Source organism: Sus scrofa, chromosome 13 (genome assembly GCF_000003025.6).
Source record: "Sus scrofa isolate TJ Tabasco breed Duroc chromosome 13, Sscrofa11.1, whole genome shotgun sequence".
In the NCBI taxonomy this organism is placed as follows: Eukaryota; Metazoa; Chordata; class Mammalia; order Artiodactyla; family Suidae; genus Sus; species Sus scrofa.
Window position 1 is genome coordinate 146862838 of NC_010455.5, and position 24884 is coordinate 146887721.

Here is a 24884-nt window from a genome sequence, read left to right on the forward strand (position 1 = left end):
CAGACCTACCACTAACTAGGCTAACAGAAAAAGACCTCGAGGCCAGAGAGAAGGCAGAAATGAAAGTGTACACTGAGAAGATAAAGTGGAGAGATGTTGGAGAGAGGAGGCAGAGACAAAGCGAAGTATGCTTGTAGAAGTAATACTGGTCCAGCACGGATCTTGTGGATGCTATGGGGCCCAGTGTTTGTAGAGATCTGTGTTCCCTTTCTTGACCTGAGTGGGATCTTACAGCACCAAGCAATGATTTTCTGCACTGGAATGACTTACATGGAAAAAAATAACTAATTAGGACAGTTCCAAGCCCCTGGAGAGTTGGCAAATAGGCTTGTTGTTAGGAAGAGATGTCTAGGAAGATGATTTACAATATACGTTTTTGGCTGTATAAAGATGATTTGTTCAAAAGGGCTCAGCTGCCTCTTCATTTAAGGGGCTCTGGATTTGTGAACTGGCTCAAGCCTAGGGGTTGAATGAAGGGCCACTGTGGTAATTCAAGTCAGAGTTCTCTTGAACAAATCTAGAGATTTTCTGATTTTACAAATTAAATACATCTTCAGTAGACTGTCCATCTATTCAGTTCTAGGGACACCAAGATTAACTAGCCAATGCCTTGGACTTCTGAAATTCAAATCATTCTGTTTATTGTTTTCACTCTGTTGCCCATTACGGTAACCATATCCACATTGTTTCTGGTGACTGTCTGCCACTTTGCCCCTGCCATCCATGGATCCCATCATCCCCAGTGAATTCAGGGGGACCAGTTAGATGGCAACACAGAGGAAATGGAGGGTGCTGAAGCTCCCTTCATGATTTCTTATAGACCAGATAAAAGGAGTGTCCTCTGGACTCTCTTGGGAAACACAGTGGGAAGTGGCAGGTCTTATAAGGTAGGTCTACTCTAGCATTCAGATCTCATTAGGACTTTAGATATCTTTCTCTGTGGCAGCCTAGTCCTTTGGTCTCAGACTCCTCAGCATTCTTAGAAATTATTGGGAACTCCAAAGAGTTTTTGTTCACTTGGGATATGTCTATCATTGAGCATCATATTAAAAATTAAAACTGAGAAATTAAAAAATATTCTTTTGATACTATACCAAAACTTGGTAAGTATTAAGTAAGTATGAAATATTTTTTACTCTTAAAATCCACTGATCTATCTTGAACTTTGAATTTTTTTTTTATGCTACTATGTCATTTAGAAAATATTGGTTGGAGTTCCCGTCGTGGCGCAGTGGTTAACGAATCCGACTAGGAACCATGAGGTTGCGGGTTCGGTCCCTGCCCTTGCTCAGTGGGTTAACGATCCAGCGTTGCCGTGAGCTGTGGTGTAGGTTACAGACGCGGCTCGGATCCTGCGTTGCTGTGGCTCTGGCGTAGGCCAGTGGCTACAGCTCCGATTCGACCCCTAGCCTGGGAACCTCCACATGCCGTGGGAGCGGCCCAAAGAAATAGCAAAAAAAAAAGACCAAAAAAAAAAAAAAAAAAAAAAAAAGAAAATATTGGTTCACTGAGTTTGCATCTTCTAAATGTTGACACATTTTATTTCACATTATTAAAAATTACATTTGTTAATATCAGAAATTGAAAAGCTATCAAGCATATAGTGGCATATAGTTTCACTGGAATGTTCACATTTTTATTGACAAATTTTGCCAGCTGTTTTCATTGAAGTGACATGAAAATGCTAAGAAAATGTCAATAGTTTGTCAGTCAGGTTGTCAAGTAAAATCTGGTATTCCATAAAAGAAAAAAAAAAACTGGCTAGTTCACTTATAACTCAGTCATACAAGGGCTCTTTCTAGAACTGTCCTACTTCAGTATGCAGCAGAGGTGCTTTGTGTGAACTTCCCATTTCATCACACAGAATATTAAAAAGCTGTGCATTCAAGGGTTGACATTTAATACAACTAATCTTTCTACTACTTTGTCAAGGATATTCTTACATGCAACTCACATGTGCCTTTTTATTGTATATGGCAGTGAAGACTATACTGATGACTAGTATAGTTTGGTGACCCTGCTTGATCTTGCTAACACACTAGCAGATACACCCATTATTGCCTTTTCACCATCAGTGGAACTATCAACGTAGTGAAAATGGCAAATAGCATCACAGTATTATTACAAAAATACTTTTGATCTATGGACTCTGTGAAAAGCTGATGGGGATCCCCAGGTTTCAGTGGACTACATTAAAAAAAACCACTGATCTAGAGTGTATCAAGGAAGCTTTGGCCCTTTATTTGGGATAGGCCAACTTTGCTACTTTGCATCCAGAATTCACACAACCCAGGTTGGAGCTATTCCCAGATGCTCTTGGCTGCTTGAGATAGTACTCTGAATCTAGAATCTCTGTTTAGTGTCCCCACCTCAATGAAATAGGCCGACATTATATTCCTTCTACTCTGATCCATCATGCCTAGGATCCATTCCCATATATTACCTCAGGTCCTATCAGTAAAAAATGGGCAAAATCATGCAATTCTTTTTGTGTATGTTGTGCCTTCTCATGGATCATCAACTCTGGTCAGTACTCTTCGGGCCTACTGGGACTTCAATCTGCAGGTTCAGAAGTAATGAGAATGCATGAGACTTCACCGCTCTGGAGACCAGCAAGGAACTGTTCTCTCAGAAGAGCTTTATTTAGAGTAGCTTAATAAGAATCTGTCTTCTTAAAATATAATGTGAGTTCAATGCTGATGACAAGGGCTGGCTGGCAAACAGAAAACCAAATTTTCTGTGCCTCAAGAAGGTTCGGCTGGCATAGCCATAGCACAAGTGTCTCTCCCCAAGTCTGAGAGGTGCAATCCTAACAGGTAGCAATTAGCTCTAGAGGGGCTGTTTGGTTTCAGGGACTCATTCCAAATCTGATGCCTCTACCTCAGCTGCCCCATTACACTGGGCAGAATAAATGACACGTATAGAGGCAAGGCTCAGGATGATGTCAACCTTTTTCCATCTGGAAAGAACTGAAATCACCTGCTCATTTTTGGTAGTTTCTTGTGATTTAAGAAACCATGACTTGGAACTCAATTTCGAACAAAAGATGCCTTTTTCCTAATTACACCACATGGTACATATAAAGCACTCTCATTACCAGCCCTTCAAGGACACATCCCTCTTTTAATTTAGGAGGCCATGTGTGGTCAGAATTAATAAACCCAATTAATTTTTGAAATATTTCATGTTCAATGTGCTGGGAACAGATTCATGCGTCTCAGTTCTTCCTTTAATCCCACTCTGCTACCCTCTACTTGTAAATTACACTGGAGACAGCAGTAGAAAAAGGGAGGACTGGGAACCATCATGGTACCTGACATCATAGTAGGAGCAGTGGATGAGATGTGGGTTCCAGCCCTGACTGTGCCATTTGCTAACTATATGACCTTACTGTCATTTTACCTCTTTGGCTCTATTTCCATAATTCTAAGTGAGAGGTTGGGGTGAGTTATATTCAAGGCCCTTTCCATCTCTAAAAGCCAATGAGATGTATGCCTCAGCACCTTCTCTTCTCGCTCCTTCTTGTCTTGGTTTGTGCTCCTCTCCACCTCTCCCTAGAAAATGAGTAAGCTGACGGATGGTTCTAGTTAGGGATAAGCTGGGGATAGTGATTAAGACTGGTGAGGACAAAATACAGATGCTTCTTTCTTCCCCTTTATTTAAGTCCTATTTTCAACAGGAGCCTCCCCTAGACATCAGATGGCTTTGCCATCTTCTGGAGGCTGGCATCACAGGAGCCACCTTGTCCCTTCTCATGTCAATCTTCACCTTCCTTCTAACTCTATCACCTCCAACCTTAGGGAGTGTCTCTGTATGGGCACTGCTCCTGGTGCACCAGCAAACTGGCTCTTTGAAAGTAAAGTGCTGATTTACAGCATTTATCTACCTTCATGGTATAAATATTACTTTTGTGGCCTATTTCAAGCTAACAATGGTTTAACAATCTGCTCAAGAACTTCCTGAATATTTAACACTCTATTCTCTGAAGGCAGTGTGAGCTGATTCCAACACAGCACTGGCCCGACATAGATTGTAAATAGGAACCAGACCTTCTACTTCTTTCACCAGTTCATGGTGTCAACACAATGCAGTCCATAAAACAGGAACACAAGTGAAGTCTTTGATTGACTAAACCTCAACATGACTTAATTTATACAATCTTCCTTACCTTCTGCTATAGTGTGAAGATTTACTTCTCAAAATTCACTTGTTGAAACCTAAGCCCCAATATGAAAGTATCTGGAGGTGGAGTCTTCAGGAGGTAACAGGTCATAAGGATGGAGCCCTCATGAATGGGATTAGTGCCTTATAAAAGAGACCCCAGAAAGCCCTCTCATCCCTTTCTGTCACGTGAGGACACAGTGAGAGGAGGGCCAGGCATCTAGGAACCAGGAAGGGACCCTCATCAGACACCAAGTCTGCTGGTGCCTTGATTTAGAAGGTGCCCCAAATCAACATTACACAAACAAAATCAACTTTAACCTTCCCTGTTCTTATTTTAACAAAGAAAAGGTACATTTAGAGCTAAATTTTAAGCAGTAAATTCCATCTCATACTGGAGTTTCCTTGTAGCCCATGTCAGTCTGTGAGTTATTCAAGGATTCCTTCCCCAAGTGCCATCCATGGTGATCTCTGGGAATCGACCATCAGGTCAGAGAAAGATTTTAGAGACCTATTATTAGCAAATCAGATACGGACTTCACAAAGCTTTAATAAATTAAAGAACCTCCTCTTGGGGTTCTTTCTCTTTTTAGTTCTTCTCTTGTTTAACTTTTGCCCTAACTTTGTTGTGCAAACTTGCTTTGCAGGGCCATGCCAGCTGCGGCTCTGGGACAAAGTGTTCCTTTTCCAGGCAGAGATGTTTCATCTGGAGCCAGACTTGACTTTTCTTTTAGCCATAATGTAAGCATGAAACTATGAAAATGAACAGTACAAATAAGGTTTTTATGGCTTTCTCTAACAACGTTGAAAGCCAGGAAAGGCAATATCAGAATTCAGTCATTCGTTTTCCTTCCTTATTAACCTGATTTCAATTTCTCTTCCAGAATAAATATTTGACACATTTCTTCATTAGTGCAGAGCTGGAGAAAGTGCAATAACCTTGGCTCAGGTGGGCTAATACTGCTCTAGCCTGGCAGTTCTGGCTTATGGAGTGCAGTGTGAGGTTTATGACTCCTACCAGGCTGTATGGCAAAAACTAAATAAAGAAGAAGATGAGGTTTCTGAATGAGGGTGTCAGGATTGGATCAGCCGAGAGCAGACACCACAGGTCTAAGCTGAGATATGATGGCAGAGATGTGATGGCAGAGATGTACCAGCAGAGATGTGCCAAAGACCAAACTGTGCATCTGCTGGCAATTCTCACTCCCAGGAGTGCAACCCATTTTCTGAAGGGGAAAAATAGAGGGCACTCAAAATAGAGTGAAGCCCATACAGATGGCCAAAATACACATGAAAGGATGCTTAACATCACTCATTATTAGAGAAATGCAAATCAAAACCACTAAGAGGTACCACCTTATACCAGCCAGAATGGCCATCATCAAAAAGTCTACAAACAATAAACGCTGGAAAAGGTGTGGAGAAAAGGGAGCCCTCATACACTCACTGTTCAGAATTTAAATTGGTGCAACCACTGTGGAAAATAGTATGGAGAGTCCTCAGAAAACTAAAAATAGAATTACCATTTGATCCAGCAATCCCACTCCTGGGCATCTATACAGAGAAAACCACGACTCAAAAAGATACATGTTACTCCAATGTTCATTGAAGCACTCTATACAATAGCCAAGATATGGAAACAACCTAAATGTCCATCAACAGAAGAGTGGATAAAGAAGATGTGGTACATACAGACAATGGAATATTACTCAGTCATTAAAAGGAAAGAAATAAGGCATTGCAGCAACATAGATGGAACTAGAAATGATCATGCTAAGTGAAGTCAGTCAGACACTGAGACACCAACACCAAATGCTATCATTTACATGTGGAATATTAAAAAAAGGACTCAATGAACTTCTTTGCAGAACAGATATTGACTCACATACTTTGAAAAACTTACGGTTTCCAAAGGAGACAGGTTAGGGGATGGGAGGATGTGCTGGGGGTTTGGGATGGAAATGCTATAAAATTGGTTGTGATGTCTGTTGTACAACTTAAACGTAACTGAGTAATTAAAAAATGCTATTAAAAAATAGAGTGAAGCCTTCAACAAATGAAAAGCAGTCAAGTTCTTCACAGTCTTCAGGAATCAAAGCATTAGGAGGCCACTTGCAATCTAGATTAAGAAGCAGTGACACATATGCACATTCCAGACAGACATATAAGATAATTTTGAGAGGGTACAGTCAAGACCAACCTTAAGCAAAATTTTGCGATTTCTCTTGGCATCCCCTACTTTTGTTATTCCACTATCTTATCTTGCTTCTAAATCTCATGGCTTCTCACCATTTACAAATGCCTCCCTAACCCACTCATTCAGTGAGACACTGAATTCTTGCTAAAAAGGGGATACTTCAGTAGAATGTATATGGTGAGTTTGAGAGTTTGGAACTCAGGTTTAGATGTAAACATTGCCCTCCTGACTGCTCTCTAGTCCAGTGATGTACAAACCTGCAAGCAGACCTAGAGTTGCTTGGGAAGCCTTTCAAAATACCAATCCATTCTTTTCCCTTACCATCTTCCTCCAAGGAAGCAGGGAAGTGAGGGGGAGGGGGTACTATGATGATGTGGTGGTGGGAGGCAGCCTGATGGTTGAGGAATAAAGTGGGGAAGATGCAAAGGAGGAGGGATCAAGATGGTGGGGTAGGAGGGCTTGGAGCTCACCTCCTCCACAAACACATCAAAAATACATCTACATGTGGAACAAGTCTCACAGAAAACCACCTGGAAACTGCTGCAAGAAAGATTTCCATGTAACCAGGTAGGACAGAAGAGGGACCTAGAAAAGGTCTTCACGGGCAGATCCTCACCCTGTGGAACTACTGAATTGAGCCACAGACTGGTTGTCCTAGTCCTGGGGTCCTGCACAGAGGGAAAAGAAAAATCCCCCTTGGCTGCTGAGATAACCACTTGGACAGATAGAAGGGCTGGAGAAGCCTAGACTCTACTTATGAGGAGTGCACACAGGCTGGCTTACTATAGTCAGGGTGCAGGGAGCCTTGAACTGGTGGCTGCCACCATGCTGCATTCTCCAATTGGAACATGGTAAACACCGTGGCCCTGTCCACTTGATGCTATAGCCTGGTGTGAGATCAGGGCCAACCAGGCCATGGGAAAAGACTTGGTTTAGCTATGCAGAGACAGGCTGGGGGGCCTGGAGTGTGATCCAGGAAGGATGGCAGTGGCTGTTGTCAGCATGGGCTCAGGAGCATGCTGCAGCCAAATGAGAGCTCTGGCCCTGCCCACTCCACTCTGCAGCTTAGCACTGGATCTGGGGTACACAGGTCCTGGGAGAAGACTGCCACAGAGGCAGCCCATATCTCTGGCAGCAGTGCTGCCACCTCAATTCCTGCAGCCTCAATGCCCCAACCTCTAGCCCCAGGCTAGCAAATGCTCCAGCCCAGTTTACCCCATGTCACAGCCTTGCACTAGATCTGAGATGACCATGACAGGGGAAGGCTTGGCTGTATATGAACACAGCAGTGGATACCTACACAGGCAGTGCATTAATCCTCTGTGAGCACATGGGTTTCACTTATTTCAGCAATCATCCTACTAAGGGACAGGGCATGAACTCAAAGGGAAAAGAGCCTGATTAAGTTTAACCCTCAGGGCTTCCAACAACTAGGGAATAGGGAACAGATCCCATCCCTGACAGTCTGATGGCAGCCATGGGTGGAGAGGAAGTTCTACCTGATACCCACATTAAGCACAACCCCTAACAAGGTAATAACAGCCAGCACCCCTGAAGAAAGGCATGGCTGGCATCCATATCAAAACCAGACCTTTCACCAAAGACAATGAACATACATAGTCCACAAAGGGGTGCTCTCACATAGAAATACTCTTCAAGGAGTTCCCATCAGGGCTCAGTAGAAATGAATCTGACAAGCATCCATGAGAAAGCAGGTTTGATTCCAGGCCTTGCCCAGTGGATTAAGTATCTGGTATTGCCATGAGCTGTAGTGTAGTTCACAGACTTGGCTTGGATCTGGCATTGCTGTGGCTGTGGTGTAGGCTAGTGGCTACAGCTCCAATTGGACCCCTAGCCTGGGAAATTCCATATGCCACAGGAAGCTGTGCTAAAAAGAAAAAAAAACAAAATACCTCTTCAAGAACACAATGGATACTGTTTCTCCTAAATTCATAAAAGGCAGATAAAGTTAAGTAAAATAAAGAGCAGAGGAACTAGTCCCAATTAAAAGAGCAAGAGAAAGCCCCTGAAAGAATAAATAATGTAGCAGAGATCACCAGTCTACCAGACCTCAAGTTCACAAAGGTAGTAACGAAAATGCTAACTGAACTAAAAAAGATTATCAATATAAATGTATATTATCAAGAATATAACAAGGAACTGGAAATTATAAAGATGAACAAATCAAAAGTAGATAATTCAATTACTGATATAAAAAGTAATCTAAGAGTTCCCATTGTGGCTCAGAGGGTTAAGGACCTGACATTTCCTCTGTGAGGATGCAGATTTCATCCCTGGCCTCATTCAGTGGGTTAAGGATCTGGCATTGCCACAAGTTGCAAAGTACATCTTTGGATCTGGAATTGCTGTGTCTGTGGCATAGGCCTGCAGGTGCAGATCTGATTTGACCCCAGCCCAGGAACTTCCATATGCTACAGGGAGAGCTGAAAAAAAAAAAGCCATCTAGAAGCAATGAATAGCTGACTAAATGACACAGAAGAACAAATAAGTGGTGTGGAAGATAAAATAATGGAATACACACAATCAGAACAGCAGACAGAGGAGTTCCCGTCGTGGCACAGTGGTTAACGAATCCGACTAGGAACCATGAGGTTGCGGGTTCGATCCCTGCCCTTGCTCAGTGGGTTAACGATCCGGCATTGCCGTGAGCTGTGGTGTAGGTTGCAGACGTGGCTCGGATCCTGAGTTGCTGTGGCTCTGGCATAGGCTGGTGGCTACAGCTCCGATTAGACCCCTAGCCTGGGAACCTCCATATGCTGTGGGAGCGGCCCAAGAAATGCCAAAAAGACAAAAAAAAAAAAAAAAAAAAAAAGAGCAGCAGACAGAAAGACAAATAAAAAAAGAAAACAACCTACTAGATTTAAAGGATCACATAAAATGGGCCAATTTATGCATAATAAGAGTTCCAGAAGGAAAAGTGAAAGAGAAGGGAATAGAAAATGTATTTGAAGAATTATGGCTGGAGATGGGATTAAGACGGCAGAGCAGGAGGACTGGAGCTCACCTTCTCTCATGAAAACAACAAAACTACAATCAACTGCTGAACAATATTCAACAAAATAGACTGGAAACTATTAAAAAAGATATCCTACTCCAAAAGACAAAGAGGAGGTCACATTGAGATCGTAGGAGGGATGATTACATGATATGAGCAACGCCATCACTGCTGGGTGAGCAGCCCACAGACTGGAAAGTAATTTCCACAGACTGGAAAGTAACTATATCACAGAGGATCACTCATGGGAGTGAGAGTTCTGAGACCCACATCAGGTTCCCAAGCCTAAGGATCTGGCATTGGGAGGAGGAGCCCCAGAGCATTTAGCATTGAGGGCCAGGGGGCCTTGTATGCAGGAGCTTCACAGGATTGGGGGAAACAGAAACTCCACTCTTGAAAGATGAACGCAAGATTTCATGTGCACTGAATCCTGGGGCAAAGCAAAGATTCCGCAGGAATCTGAGTCAGACCTGCCTGTGGTTCTTGGAGGATCTCCTGGGAAAACAGGGAGTGACTGTGGCTTGCTGAGGGGGAAGGACATTGGAGGCAAAGGTCTCTGGAATAATCATCAGTGTGAGTTCCTCTAGAGGGGGCCATTTTGGAAAAAATATGGCCCCACCCTTCAGGGCTGAGAAGCTCCAGGCCAAACAACAAACCACCTGTAGGAACACAGCTCCACCCATCAATAAACAGGCTGCCAAAAGACCCCTCAAGGCACACAACTGCCTTTAATCATGCCAAGAGACAGAGCCCCATCCATCAAAGGAATAAGAATCAGCTCCACCTGCCGTGGGCAGGCACCAGTCCCTCCAATCAGGAAGCCTGAAGCAACTTCAGCTACCAGAGGGGCAGACATCAGAAGCAAGAGAGGGAGTTCCCATCGTGGCACAGTAGTTAACGAATCCGACTAGGAACCATGAGGTTGTGGGTTCAGTCCCTGCCCTTGCTCAGTGGGTCAAGGTTCCGGCGTTGCCGTGAGCTGTGGGGTAGGTCGCAGACGTGGCTCGGATCCTGCGTTGCTGTGGCTCTGGTGTAGGCTGGCAGCTATAGCTCCGATTCGACCCCTAGCCCAGGAACCTCCATATGCCACAGGAGCGGCCCAAGAAATGGCAAAAAAAAAAAAAAAAAAAAAAGCAAGAAAGGCTACACTATTGTCTGAAAAAAAAAGACCACACCAAAAATCTATACAAAAATGAAAAAGCAGAGAATTATAACTCAGATAAAAGAACAAGAAAAAACCCCAGGAAAACAGCTAAGGGATCTGGATATTACCAACCTCCATGAAAAAAGACGTTATATTGATTATAGTAAAGATGATTCAAGATCTTGGAAATAAACTGGAGACAAAAATTGATAACTTACAAGAAACAATGAACAAAGAAATAGAAAATTTAAAGGTTAAGCAAGCAGAGATGCAAAATACAATAACTGCAATAAAAAAAATCACTAGAAGGAACCAAGAGCAGAATACAGGAGGCAGACTGAATAAGCAAGGTGGAAAACAGATTGGTGGAAATCACTGACATGGAACAGAAAAGAGAAAAAAGATTGAAAACAAATGAAGACAGTCTAACAGAACTCTTGGACAACTTTAAATGCACCAACATCATATTATAGGCATGCCAAAAGGAAAGAAGAGAAAGGGCCAGAGAAAATATTTGAAGATATACTAACTGAAGACTTCCCTAACATGGGAAAGGAATCACTCACTCAAATCCAGGAAACACAATGAGTACCATATAAAATAAACCCAAGGAGGAATACCCCAAGACACATATTAATCGAACTGACCAAAATTAAAGACAAAGAGAAAATATTGACAGCAGTAGGGAAAAGAAACAAATATCATACAAGGGAATCCCAAGAAGGTTATCAGCTGATTTTTTTCAGCAGAAACCCTGTGGGGCAGAAGGGAGTTGCACAATATACTTAAAGTGATAAAAGGAAAAAAACCTCCAGCAAAGATTACTCTACCTAGCAAGGCTCTAATTCAGATTTAAAGGAGAACTCATAAGTTTTGCAGACAAGCAAAAGCTAAGGGAATTCAGCTCCATGAAGCCAGCTTTACAATAAATACTAAAGGAACTTCTCTAGGTGGAAAGGAAAGGGCCATAACCTAAAATAAAAATATTACAAATGACAAGGCTTATTGGTAAAGGCATACATATAGTAAAGATAGGAAATCATCCACACACAAACATGCTACCAAAACCAGAAATCATGAGAAGAGGAGGGCACAAATTCAGGATTTTGGAGATGCATTTGTAATTAAGAGACCAACAACTTAAAACAATCTTGTATATATGTAGACTTGTATATATATAAGCAATCCAAACACAACACTAAAGATAGTCATCAGATCACAAGAGAAGAGACCAAAAGAATGGGGGGGGGAGGCCAAAAAAAAAACCAAAACAATTAATAAAATGTCAATAAGAACATACATATCAATAATTACCTTAAATGTAAATGGAACAAATGCTCAAACCAAAAGACACAGAGTGGCTGAATGGATATAAAAACAAGACCCATATATATATGCTGTTTTCAATAGACCCACTTCAGTTCTAGGGACATATACATATTGAAAGTTAGAGGATGGAAGAAAATATTCCACACAAATGGAAATCAAAAGAAAGCTGGAGTAGCAGTACTCACATCAGACAAAATAGACCTTAAAATAAAGGATATTATAAGAGAAAAAGAAGGACATTACATAATGATCAAAGGATCACTTCAAGAAGAAGATACAATAATTCTAAATATATATGCACCCAACATAGGATCACCTCAATATATAAGGCAACTGCTAATAACCTTAAAAGGACAAATGGACAATAACACAATAATAGCAGGGGATTTTCAACACCACACTTAGAGCAGTGGACAGATCATCCAGACAGAAAATCAATAAGGAAACAGAGGCCCTGAATGAAGCACTAGACCAGATGGACTTAATAGATACTTATAGCACATTCCATCTAAAAGCAACAGAATTCTTCTCAAGTGCACATGGAACATTCTCTAAGATTGTTCACATCCTGGGCCACAAATCAAGCTTTGGTAACTTTAAGAAAATTGAAATCATATTAAGCATCTTTTCTGACCATAACACTATATGACTGGAAATCAACAAGAAGAAAAAAACTGCAAAAAACACAAACACATGGAGACTAAACAACATGCTACTACACAACCAATGGATCACTGAAGAAATCAAAGAGGAAATTAAAAAATACCTAGAAGCAAATAACAACAAAGACAGGGATGCAGCAAAAGCAGTTCTAAGAGGGAAGTTTATAGCAACACAAGCCTACCTCAGGAAAAAAGAAAAAGCTCAAATAAACAACTAACTCTACACCTAAAGCAACTAGAGAGAGAAAAAAGACAAAACCCAAAGTTAGCAGAAGGAAAGAAATCATAAAGATCAGAGCAGAAATAAATGAAATAGAAATGAAGAAAACCATAGAAAAGATCAATGAAACTAAAAGCTTGTTCTTTGGAAAAATAAACAAAATTGATAAGCCCTTAGCCAGTCTCATCAAGAAAAAAAAAAAGAGAGAGGACTCAAATCAATAAAATTAGAAATGAAAAAGATGAAGTTACAATGGACATCACAGAAATATGAAGCATCATAAGAGACTGCCATAAGCAACTATATGCCAATAAAATGGACAACCTACAAGAAATGGACAAATTCTTAGAAAAGTATGATCTTCTGAGACTAAACCAGACAAAATTGAAAACACGAACAGACCAATAACATGTGCTGAAATTGAAACTGTGATTAAAAAACTTCCAACAAACAAAAGTCCAGGACCAAATGGCTTCGCAGGTGAATTCTATCAAAAATTTAGAGAAGAGTTAACACCTATTCTTCTGAAACTCTTCCAAAAAGTTGTGGAAGAAAACACTCCCAAACTCATTCTATGAGGCCACCATCACACTGATACCAAAACCAGACAAAGATACCACACGAAAAAGAAAATTACAGGCCAATATCACTGATGTACATAGATGCAAAAATCCTCAACAGAATACTAGCAAAGCCAATCCAGCAATACATTAAAAGTGTCATACACCATGATCAAGTGGGATTTATAGCAGGGATGTGAGGATTTTTCAATATCTGCAAATCAGTCAGTGTGATATACTACATTAACAAAATGAAAAATAAAAACCATATGATTCTTTCAATAGATGTAGAAAAAGCTTTTGACAAAATCCAACACCCATTTCTGATAAAAACCCTCTAGAAAGTGGGCATAGAGGGGACCTATCTCAACATAATAAAGGCCATATGACAAATCCACAGCTAATATCATTCGCAATGGTGAAAAGCTGAAAGAATTCCCACTAAGATTAGGAACAAGCAAGGATTTTCGCTCTCACCACTATTATTCAACATAGTTTTGGAAATCCTAGCCTTGGCAATCAGAGAAGAAAAAGAAATAAAAGGATCCATACTGGAAAGGAAGAAGTAAAACTATCACTGTTCGCAGATGACATGATACTATACCTAGAAAATCCTAAAGATGCTGCCAGAAAACTGTTAGAGCTCATCAATGAATCTGTCAAAGTTGCAGGATACAAAATTAATACACAGAAATTGACTGCATTTCTATATATTAACAATGAAAGATCAGGAAGAACAGAACAGAACAGAAACAGATTCACAGATATTGAAAAACTTATAGTTACCAAAGGAGACAAGCTGGTGGGGGGAGGGATGGTCTGAAGGTTTGGGATAGAAATGTTGTAAAATTAGGTTGTGATGATGGTTGTACAACTATAAATATAATAAAATTCCTTGAATTAAAAAAATACCCCCACCTAGAAGGAAACAGATATGTAGTTATAGGAACCATGAAGGGTCCCAAACAAGATGAACTCAAATAGACTCACGCCAAGATATATTATAATTAAAATAGTGAAAGTTAGAGTATTCTAAAGGCAACAAAAGAAAAAGAGTCATTTACAAGGGAACCTCCATAAGGCTTTTACTGATTTCTGTGAAGAAAATTTGTAGGTCAGAAGGGAGTGGCATGGTATATTCACAGACCTGAAAGGGAAAACCCTGCATCTTAGGATACTCTACCCATCAAGATTATCATTTAGAATAGAAGGAGAGAGAAAGAGTTTCTCACACAAGCAAAAACTAAAAAAATTCAGTATTACCAAGCCTAACCTTAAAGAAATGTTGAAGGGTCTTCTCTAAATAGAAAGTTCTAGAAATATATGGCCTTCCACAACTGAGTCAAGACGAAACAGACAGATTGAACAGACTGATTACTAAGAAAATTAAATATATAACAACAATAATAAATTCCCAGCAAACAAAAGTTTAAAACCAGACAGATTGAACAGACTGATTACTAAGAAAATTAAATATATAATAACAACAATAATAAATTCCCAGCAAACAAAAGTTTAAAACCAGAAAGCTTCACTGGGAAATTCTACCAAACATACACAGAAGAACTTATATCTATCCTTCTCAAACAATTCCAAAAAAAACTGAAGAGGAGGGAATACTCTCAAGTTCATTCTATGAGGTCAACATCACCCTGATACCAAAACCAGACAAAGACACTGTCCAAAAAGGAGGCCAATATCTTTGATGCATACAAAAATCCTCAATGAAAAATTAGCAAACTGAATCCAATATGTATAAAAAGGATCACACACTATGATCAAGTTGTATTTATTTCAGGGTCACAAGGATGGTTCAACATAATTCAAATCAATCAATGTGATAACCACATTAATAGAAACAAAGACAAAACCACAATATCATCGCAATAGATGCAGTGAAAGCATTTGACATAATTCAACATCCATTCATGGATTTCCCTTGTGGCACAGTGTCTAGCATTGTCACTGCAGCAGCTTGGGTCACTGATGAAGCACAGGTTTGATCCCTGACCTGGGAACTTCCACATGCTGCAGGTGTGGACAAAAAAAAAAAAAAAAAAAAAAAAAAAAAAAAGAATAAAACATTCATTCATGATAAAACCTCTCATTAAAGTAGAGTTTAATCTCAACAAAATAAAAACTGTTTATGACAAACCCACAGGCAACATAAGACTCAACAGTGAAAACTGAAAGCCTCCTGTTGAAATATGGAAGAAGACAAGAATGCTTGCTCTTCTATTCAATGTACTATTAGAAGTCCTAGCCACAGAAATCAGGCAGAAAAAAATAAAAAAAGAAAAGAAAAGAAATAAAAGGTATCCAGATTGAAAGGGAAGAGGCAAAACTGTCACTATTTGCAAATGGCATGACACTCTCTATTGAGAATCCTACTGTCTCCATGCAAAAACTATTAGAACTAAAAAAAATGAACTCAGCAAGGTAGCAGGATACAAGATTAATGTACAGTAATCTGTTGGGTTTCTATACATTAATAATGAAATATCAGAAAAAGAAAGTATAAAACAATTCCACTTAAAATTGCCTTTTAAAAATACCTAGGAATAAACTTAACTAAGGAGGTAAAAGACCCACATGCTAAAAAGTACAAAAAATGAATTAAGGTAACTGAAAATGATTCAAATAAATGGAAAGAAATCCCATGCTCCTGGATTGGAAGAATTAATACTATTAAAATGGCCATACTACCCAAAGCGATCTACAGATTAAATGCAACCCCTCTCAAAATACCTATGACATTTTTCACAGAACTAGGAAAAATAACCCTAAAATTTATATGGAACTGCAAAAAAACCAGAATTGCTAAAATAATCCTGAAAAAAAAGAACAAAGCCAGAGGCATAACCTCCCAGACTTCAGACAATACTACAAAGGTACATTAATCGAAACAATATGGTTTTGGCACAAAAACAGACAGATGGATCAATGGAACAGAACAGAGAGCCCAGAAATAAACCCACACACCTATGGTCAATTAATCTAGACAAAGGCAGAAAAGAATATACAATGGAGAAAAGATTATCTCCTCAGCAAGTGGTGTTGGGAAAGCTGGACAGCTAAATCAATGAAATTAGAACATTCCCTCACACAATATCCAAAAATAAAATCAAAACGGCTTAATGACCTAAATGTAAGGCATGATACCATAAAATTCTTGGAGGAGAACATAGGCACAACATTCCATGACATAAATCATAGCAATATTTTCTTAGATTAGTCTCCCAAGGCAAGAGAAATTAAAGCAAAAATAAACAAATAGAGCCTAGTCAAACTTAAAAACTTTTGCACGGCAAAGGAAACCATCAACAAAATGAAAAAAAAAAAAAAAACCATACAGAATGGTGAAATATTTGCAAATGACGTGACCAACAAGGGGCTAATATCTGAGATATAAACAGTATACACAACTCGATATCAAAAAAAAAAAATGGACAGAAGACCTAAATAGACTTTTTTCCAAAGAAGACATAGCAGGTATATGAAATGATGCTCAATGTTGCTAATTATTAGAAAAATGCAAATGAAAACCACAATGAGGTATCATCTCACTCTGGTCAGAGTGGCTATCATCAAAAAGTCTACAAATAAGAAATGCTGGAGAGGATGTTGAGAAAAGGGAACCTTCCTACACTGTTGGTAGGAATGTAAACTGGCACAGCTACTATGGAGAACTCTACGGAGGTTCCTTAGAAAACTAAAAACAGAACTATCATATGACCCAGAATTCTACTCCTGGGTATATATTTGAAAAAAACAAAAACTCTAATTCAAAAGAATACATGCGCCCCAATGTTCGTGGCAGCACTATTTACAACAGCCTAGACATGGAAGCAACCCAAGTGTCCATCAATAGATGACTGGCTTAAGAAAATGTGGCATGTATATACAAAGGAATATTACTCATTCAAAAAACAGAATGAAATATTGCCATTTGCAGCAATGGGGATGGACCTAGAGTGATATAAGTCAGACAGAAAAAGACAAATGCCATATGACATGACTTATATGTGGAATCTAAAAAATAATACAAATGAATCTATATATAAAATGGAAACAGCCTCTCAGACATAGGAAACTTATGGTTATCAAAGGAGGAAGAGAGGGACAAATTAGGAGTATGGGATTAACAGATACAAACTACTATACATAAACTAGATAAGCAACAGAGATTTATTATACAGCTCAGGGAACTATATTCAATACCTTATAATAACCTATAATGGAATATAATCTGTTAAAAAACCCCACAAATCATTAGGCTGAACACCTAAAACTAAAACTAAACACCTAAAACTAAAACTAAAACTAATACAATATTGTGAGTCAACTATACTTCAATTTTTTGGAAGGGAAGATTCAGAGGTGACAAGTGGTCAAGAATACTGAAGATAATCAGATCCACATTTCTTACCAGATGAGACAAGATTTTCAAACATAGAAATTGGGAAAACTAGGAAGATCCTGAGGTAATGGAATGAGGTTAGAACTATTGGTATAAACTCATGAAGTTTTAAATACATACACATAGATACAGAAAACTTATAGATATATGTAACAATGAGCACACCACATTCCAGATGCTGGCTTTTAAATATCTTCTGCACTAAGGAGCCAGAGCTCCTTAGAGGAATGAGTGATTGAAAGGCTTGGACAAGAAAAGAACATGATGAGTCTGAATTAACTTGTTGTGGGAGAAAGTAAAGAAATGCCCAAAGAATGATAGGGACTACAAGTCAGCTTGAAGGACTTCCCACTGGTTGGGACAATGACAACATCAAAATAAATAATGAAGATATTTAATTGAAACTCAATGAATAAAATAAAAATCCATAAGTTCACCTGATATAAATAAATGAATGTATAAATAAACACATGAAGGAGAAGTTCTTCCATACAGTAGAATTCCAACTATAAAATGTGAAGGTTTCATAAATAGTAATTGGTGTAATATTGGACTATCTCCCCACAAAATACTAATCAAATACAAAGAAAAAACAGTGACTTTCACAGTGGAGAACCTGGCAGATACAGATTTGGCCAAGATGATCAAGGTTAACATCCTCAGAAGTGGTACAGATTGCTATCATGCAGCCTCCTAACGTGGTACAGCATCTTTTCTCCAAGTTTCCTGCCAAGAATGCAAAGCTTGAGTCTGAGGAAACATCTGACTGATCCAAGTGGAGGGTCATCCTAGTGAATGGAAAGTCTATGCTCTTTAAGACTGTCAAGAACATGGAACCAAGGAAGGAAGGAGAAATGTCCCAAACTGAAGGAGAACAACGGGACAATGGGTGTTCCTGGAGAGGAACAAGGGAAAAGAGATGTTGGGATAATTGGAGAAAACTGAATGGGGTCAGCAGATTGGAGGCTGGTACTGTATTGATACTGGTTTTCCATATTGGAAAGAAGAGTGTTCTTGTTTTGTGAAAGTAGATATGGAATATTTAGGAGTCACAGGTGTTTATATATATAAATACACATGTACACACACACACATATGCACATGGATATATATATATATATAAATTATTTATAAATATACACAAATATATACATAGATATGTACGTATGCTAGAGTTACTAAAATTAGCCTAAATACATAGAGCCCTCAGGGAAATAATCAAGAAATGGAACAGTAGGTTCTAACGCTTTTCCCATCTTGTCATCATTTGGACCAAATACACACAAGGCCTCATGGACCCATTCTACCTTCTCAGAGTCCCTGAAATAGCCCTCTTTGGTTGTCATGCTAGAATGAGAATCTATGACCCTACACTTGTCATTCATTTATGCCAATACCTCAATGATCACTCAAAGCCACAAGTTGCATTCAATTGCACATCAAGTATTCAGTGTGCACTTATCACGTGCCAGGTCCTGTTCAGGTACTTTGACACATTGGTGAACAAAAGGTAAGAACCCCCTCCCCATCCTCTTTGTTAGGTGGTGATGTATGTGACATAAAGATGATGGTCGTCTGGTTGGGGCCAGTTCACTCAGTTGTCCTCCTGTTACTATAGTGTTGAAACCGACTGTGTTCTTTCTGACTGAAAAGGAAACTGCTCACACGGTGCCCACAGGTAAAGCCTTTGCACAACACCAGGAAACCTCAAAGAGTTTTTTCATAACATAACCAAGTTTCCTTGGTGACCTACATGGGCAGCATTTCTTCTCCTTCACACTGGGGGAATGGACGTGACCTTCAAAACAGTCCAGTGCTTCTCAGCACCAGCTCTTCCCTGAGCAGAGCCTCATGCCCTGGTGCTTCTGCGGTAAACACGTTTTTGTGGGCTGAAAATCAGAACACTATGTCGTCCTTGCTGAAACTTCCAAATACGGGTATGGAAAAGAAGAGCACAAACCTTTACCAATGCTTGGTCACTTCAGTCTTGATCTGAGGGTGGCTGACAGGTTCTGCCATCAGGGTTTAATGTGCTACCAATTTAGGAGAGCAGCACATCTATGCCTCGGGCACAGACAGAGATGGGCAGTGCCAAAGTGCTTCTTCTCTGGGTCAGCTTTTGTAGGAGCTTGGCCTTGTCCTTGAGTCTGGTCTCCCCTGTCTACCTTGGCCTTGACCCCAGCCTGACCCTGGCTGAGCCAGCCTCTCTCTGCCTAAGAAATGCTCCTCAGAGAGGATGGGGTGGGGGAGGGGGTGTTGGGTGAAAGACTCAGATAGAGGTTTCTTTACCACAGTGTAGACATTGTGGTTTTGTTGGAATCACATCCAGGTTTATGTGCATTTGGTTTTATGAAAAACCCAGGGCTATTCACCCAAGAGTGAAATGAGTTGACCCAGCTCAGCCACAAGTGGTATTTTGGCTAGAGATAAGCTCCTATAGGGAAGGGGGAAACCTCCCTTCTCTAACTTTAAAGACTCTCGAGGGTTTGGTGTGGTAGAGGAAGAACCCTGGACACCTGGGTCCTGCTGTTGCTCTGCCACCAATGAGCCGTGTGACCGAAGGCAGGACAGTTTGCCTCTCTGCGCTTCAGCTTCCTCATCTCTAAAGTGGATGGGGGAGTTCCTGTCATGGCTCAGTGGTTAAAGAATCTGATTGGGAACCACAAGGTTGCGGGTTTGATCCCTGGCCTCGCTTAGTGAGTTAAGGATCCGGCATTGCTGTGAGCTGCAGTGTAAGTCACAGATGCGGCTCATATCCTGCATTGCTGTGGCTGTGGTGTAGCCCAGCAGCTACAGCTCCGATTAGACCCCTAGCCTGGGAATCTCCATATGCCCCAGGTGTGGCCTTAGAAAAGACAAAAAGAGCAAAAAAAAAAAAAAAAAAAAGTGGGTGGGGTGGAAGTGATGACCTCTTAAAGCCCTTCTAGCTCACACACTTTGATTCTAGGCAGGACTATCTACATAGTTTGCAGGACCCAGTGCAAAATAAAAATGCAGAGCCTCTTGCTAGAAAAATTATTAAGAATTTCAACACAGCAAGAGCAGAACATGAAGCCAAAAGCAGGGCCCTTCTACTCACAGAGCCCTGCGTGCCTGACCAGATAGCATGCCCAGGAAGCTGGGCTTGACTCTATGGGTGTCCCCTCGCTACCCTTTTCTGATCACATTTGTTGAAGCCTTTGCTTAATAGAGTGTGAAGATTATGGGCTTTGCAGTTAGAAAGACTTAGTCTTTACTGCAAGCCAACTATATTTCAATTAAAAAAAAAAAAGAGGTGTTTCCGTTGTGGCTCAGCAGAAACGAATCTATCTAGTATGCATGAGAATGCAGGTTCAATCCCCGGCCCCGCCCAGTGGTTAAGGATCTGGCGTTGCCAAGAGCTGTGGTGTAGGTCCCAGATGTGGCTCAGATCCCAAGTTGCCGTGGCTGTGGAGTAGGCCAGCAGCTGTAGCTCTGATTCAACCCCTAGCCTGGGAACCTCCCTATGCCAAGAGTGAGGCCCTAAAAAGACCAAGAAAGAAAGAAAGACTTGATCTTTAATTTTGGCCCTCTGTGTATGTGTGACCTTGGCTTTCCTCACTTGCTCTTTGCCTCAGTTTCCTCATGTGTAAAAGGGACAAATCACTCCCACCAAGCAGAAAGGCTGTGAGCACCTGGGCTTGCTGGGATTCAGTAAACAGCATCGCCAGTGTCAAAAGGTACCGTTATTCATGCTAAACTGAATTCCACCTGAAAAAGAGTTTCATGAAACTGTTGCTTTTTAAGGCAAGGTTATGTACTGCTAGAGAGACTGTCAGATTCAAAACAGACTTTCTTTTTCGCCAAAAAAAAGTCACGAGTGTTTTTTTTTGTTGTTTTTTTGTTTTGTTTTTAACAGCATCTGTGGTGCTCTGCTCCCTGGACCACACACTCTACGATTTAGGAAGTCATTCCATTCCCAACTGGAAATTATCTCTTGGGCCTGTTACTTTTTTTACTCAGCTCCCTATCCTCCCACTCATTTCCCCTGCTATTCAGGACTGCATATGGCTTTTGAGAAAACCATTGGAGTTTCACATTTGTTTCATGACTATTCTTGTTCTCATTTGCTTTTACTTCACATGTCTCCACACATGCAGTTTCCCCCCCATCTCTCTCCTGAGATCCCTCTTTGCTCTATTAATATACCATAAGCAGCAGTCAGCTTCCCCCAGGGGAAGAAGTAGCACTCATTCACATATTCGTCCCTTCACTCATTCACTTACTCATTGTTTTTTGAACATTTACTGTGTGTGTTGGCCATGTTGCCAGACTCAGGGTATACAGAGATGAACTATGATCTTGGAGAAGCTTAAGAACCATGGGCAGGACAGATAAGTGAAACTTGAAATACAACAAGGTAATACCTTTATGAGGATTGCAGGGCTGAGGGTGGTGGGGGGAAGTTGACTCCCAGGAGTTCAGCTTCCACCTGGGGAAGCCAGAGAAGGAAAGATTTGATTTGGGTCTTAAAGGGTAAGGAAGAGTTTTCCAGGAAAAGACATGTCCATCTGAAAGGAATCCTGGGACCTCACTGCTGCTCAGTCACCCTTTCACTCAACTCTTGTCATCTCCCTGACATAGTGGTCTCGGGATGGTCCTCGGCTTCACAACCTGGGCCTTCTGGGTGGGGCCCTTCCTCCCTGCTCTTTGGCTTCATCATGATTCCTTGCTGTCCCTCTCTTTCCCTCTCTCTCAGAGGAAGTGGTCCTTTCTCCTTCCAAAGCCAGCCCTTCCTCTGAGACTCCCATCCTATCCCACCTCCTCTAAGACTTGGTTTGATACATTTCTCTCACAGCTTCAATATCTCCTACTTTCTAGCCCCCTTCCCCCTGTCTACAAACAGGTTCCAATTTCACACAATGGAAAAACAAACACAAGCTTCCTGAACCCTGCTCTGCCCTCAAGCTACTGAGGTACCCACAGCCTCCCTCTGACACGCTTGTTGAGGAAACTGGTTTCTTCTATCTCAGCCATTACATTCTCACTGCTCTTTCCCTCATTCTCTCCTTACCTTCTAGCGGTCTGGCTTTCAGCCCCTCTGTGCCATGGAATCTCATCAGACCTCCAGATCAATGACCGTCCTGGCCCATCTTCAGCCCTCGTTCCCATCCACTTTTGTGGTGGTGAAACCCTTGAAACGTCATTCCACAGCGCTGTGCTCCACCTTCTTCTGCTCGCTCGCCTCCCCCACCAGCCCCTCTTCTCTTCTCTTGACCTCACCCCTCAGACACACCATATTGCCCCTTGGCCTCAGCTTTCTGACTCCCAAGCTCTTCCTTGAGGTCCCCCCTCTTCTCTAAGCCTCCTGCTCATCTTTCCAACTGTGTCTGTTATATTTTTATTGGGGTGACTCAGTGACACTCAACGGTTGCACTCATGACCCCTGCCCTTGAACCTTTATATTTTGGTGAGTGATGCTATCATCATCCTAGCACTCAGAATCAGGATCTGAATATTATTTATTCCTCTTCCTCTCTCTCTTGTCTCATTTCCAGTTAGGTAACAAACCCTGTCATTGTTCTTGACGTCTTTGTTATTATCAAAGCAATGAATTTACCTTACCCTTGGAACACTGCGGTTGTCTGATAACGCACCTCCATTCTCTCCTGACCTAGGTGAACTGATCTTTCTAAAGCCTCCCTCTGATGGGTCACAGTCCCCTTGCTTTCTGTATATACTTATATTTATCTCTGCATAGTGTTTTTTAAACAACCTCTGATTTTTCTATTCAATTCAACAAATGTTTGATCAGTGCCTCATGTATACAAATCCGTTGGGGAGGAGCTGCAAAAAGGGGAAGATAGAGATTTTGCCTTCAAAGTGTAGACTCCAACTTTAAGAGAAAACCACTGAGAATAAGAGAATGAGAAGAGCTAGAAAGGAAGAGAAAAAAAGCAATGATGGCTTCAGAAGGAAGAAATCATAGTGTGTGTGCATGTCTACAGTTGTGAGAAGTAGAGATGGTGTTTGTGGAGAATTTTAATAGGGAGAAATGAGAATAGAACCTTCCAGGTGAAGAAAACAATTTCATCCATGGTCTAAAGATAGGAAATTACCATGCGTGTTTGAGAAATGTTGAGTAATCCAGATTTGCTGAAGCGCAGTCTAGTAGATAAACTTGATAAGTATGAAAATTCATTTATTTTAGGAAATACAGAAAAAAACAGTATAACTGAGGACTTTGGCTTATGTTTCAACAAAAACATCTACCTGAGTGCTATATATATTTGTTGCCCCCCCCCCCCACACGGTAGTGTGGATATGAGAATTTTGCTCTTGAGAAACTCAATCTCCTGAGAGGAAGGGATAATTGCACCTTTGTGTGGTAAACACCATTAGCAGCAGCAGTAAAGATGTGTGTGGTGCCTTTGGCAGCCAGAAGAGGGAAAGGAGGAGTTCCCGTCGTGGCGCAGTGGTTGACGAATCCGACTAGGAACCATGAGGTTGCGGGTTCGGTCCCTGCCCTTGCTCAGTGGGTTAATGATCCGGCGTTGCCGTGAGCTGTGGTGTAGGTTGCAGACGCGGCTTGGATCCCACGTTGCTGTGGCTCTGGCGTAGGCCAGTAGCTACAGCTCCAATTAGACCCCTAGCCTGGGAACCTCCATATGCCGCGGGAGCGGCTGAAGAAATAGCAAAAAGACAAAAAAAAAAAAAAAAAGAAGAGGGAAAGGAAATTCAGTGGGCATGGATTATAAGGGAAACTATACAGATATGTAGCATTTGATTTAGGCTTCCAAGAGTAAGTAGTTAGTCAATGGAAAGGGGGAAGTAGGTAAATGGAACAGGAAGAGAGGTTTTTTTTTAGGGGGGGTGTAAAAATGTGTTCACAGAAATGTGGTTTCAGTGGGGGTTGGAGGAGTTATCCCCTGGTGGTTCTTAATGGGGTGATTTTGTTCCCTAGGGGACATTTGACAATGTCTCCAGATAGTTTTTGGCTATCATGAGGGTGATAGCAAGGTGGGAGTTGGGGAAGGCTCCTGGCATCTAGTGGGTAGAAGCCAGAGATATTGCTAAATATCCTACAATGCACAGGACAGTCCCTTATGACAAAGAATTATCTATTCAAAATGCCAATAGTGCTGAGGTTCAGAAACCCCAGGGTAGAGTATGACAGTCCTAGAAAGAAGTGGCAGGAAATGGGGTTGGAAAGATAG

General features: G+C 41.0%; 1 protein-coding gene across 1 annotated transcript in view; it reads right to left on the minus strand.

Annotated features, from left to right (window-relative positions):
* The window catches only part of GTPBP8 (GTP binding protein 8 (putative)), a 110084-nt gene that overhangs the window by 40057 nt on the left and 45143 nt on the right, over positions 1 to 24884 (minus strand). The window lies entirely within an intron of this gene.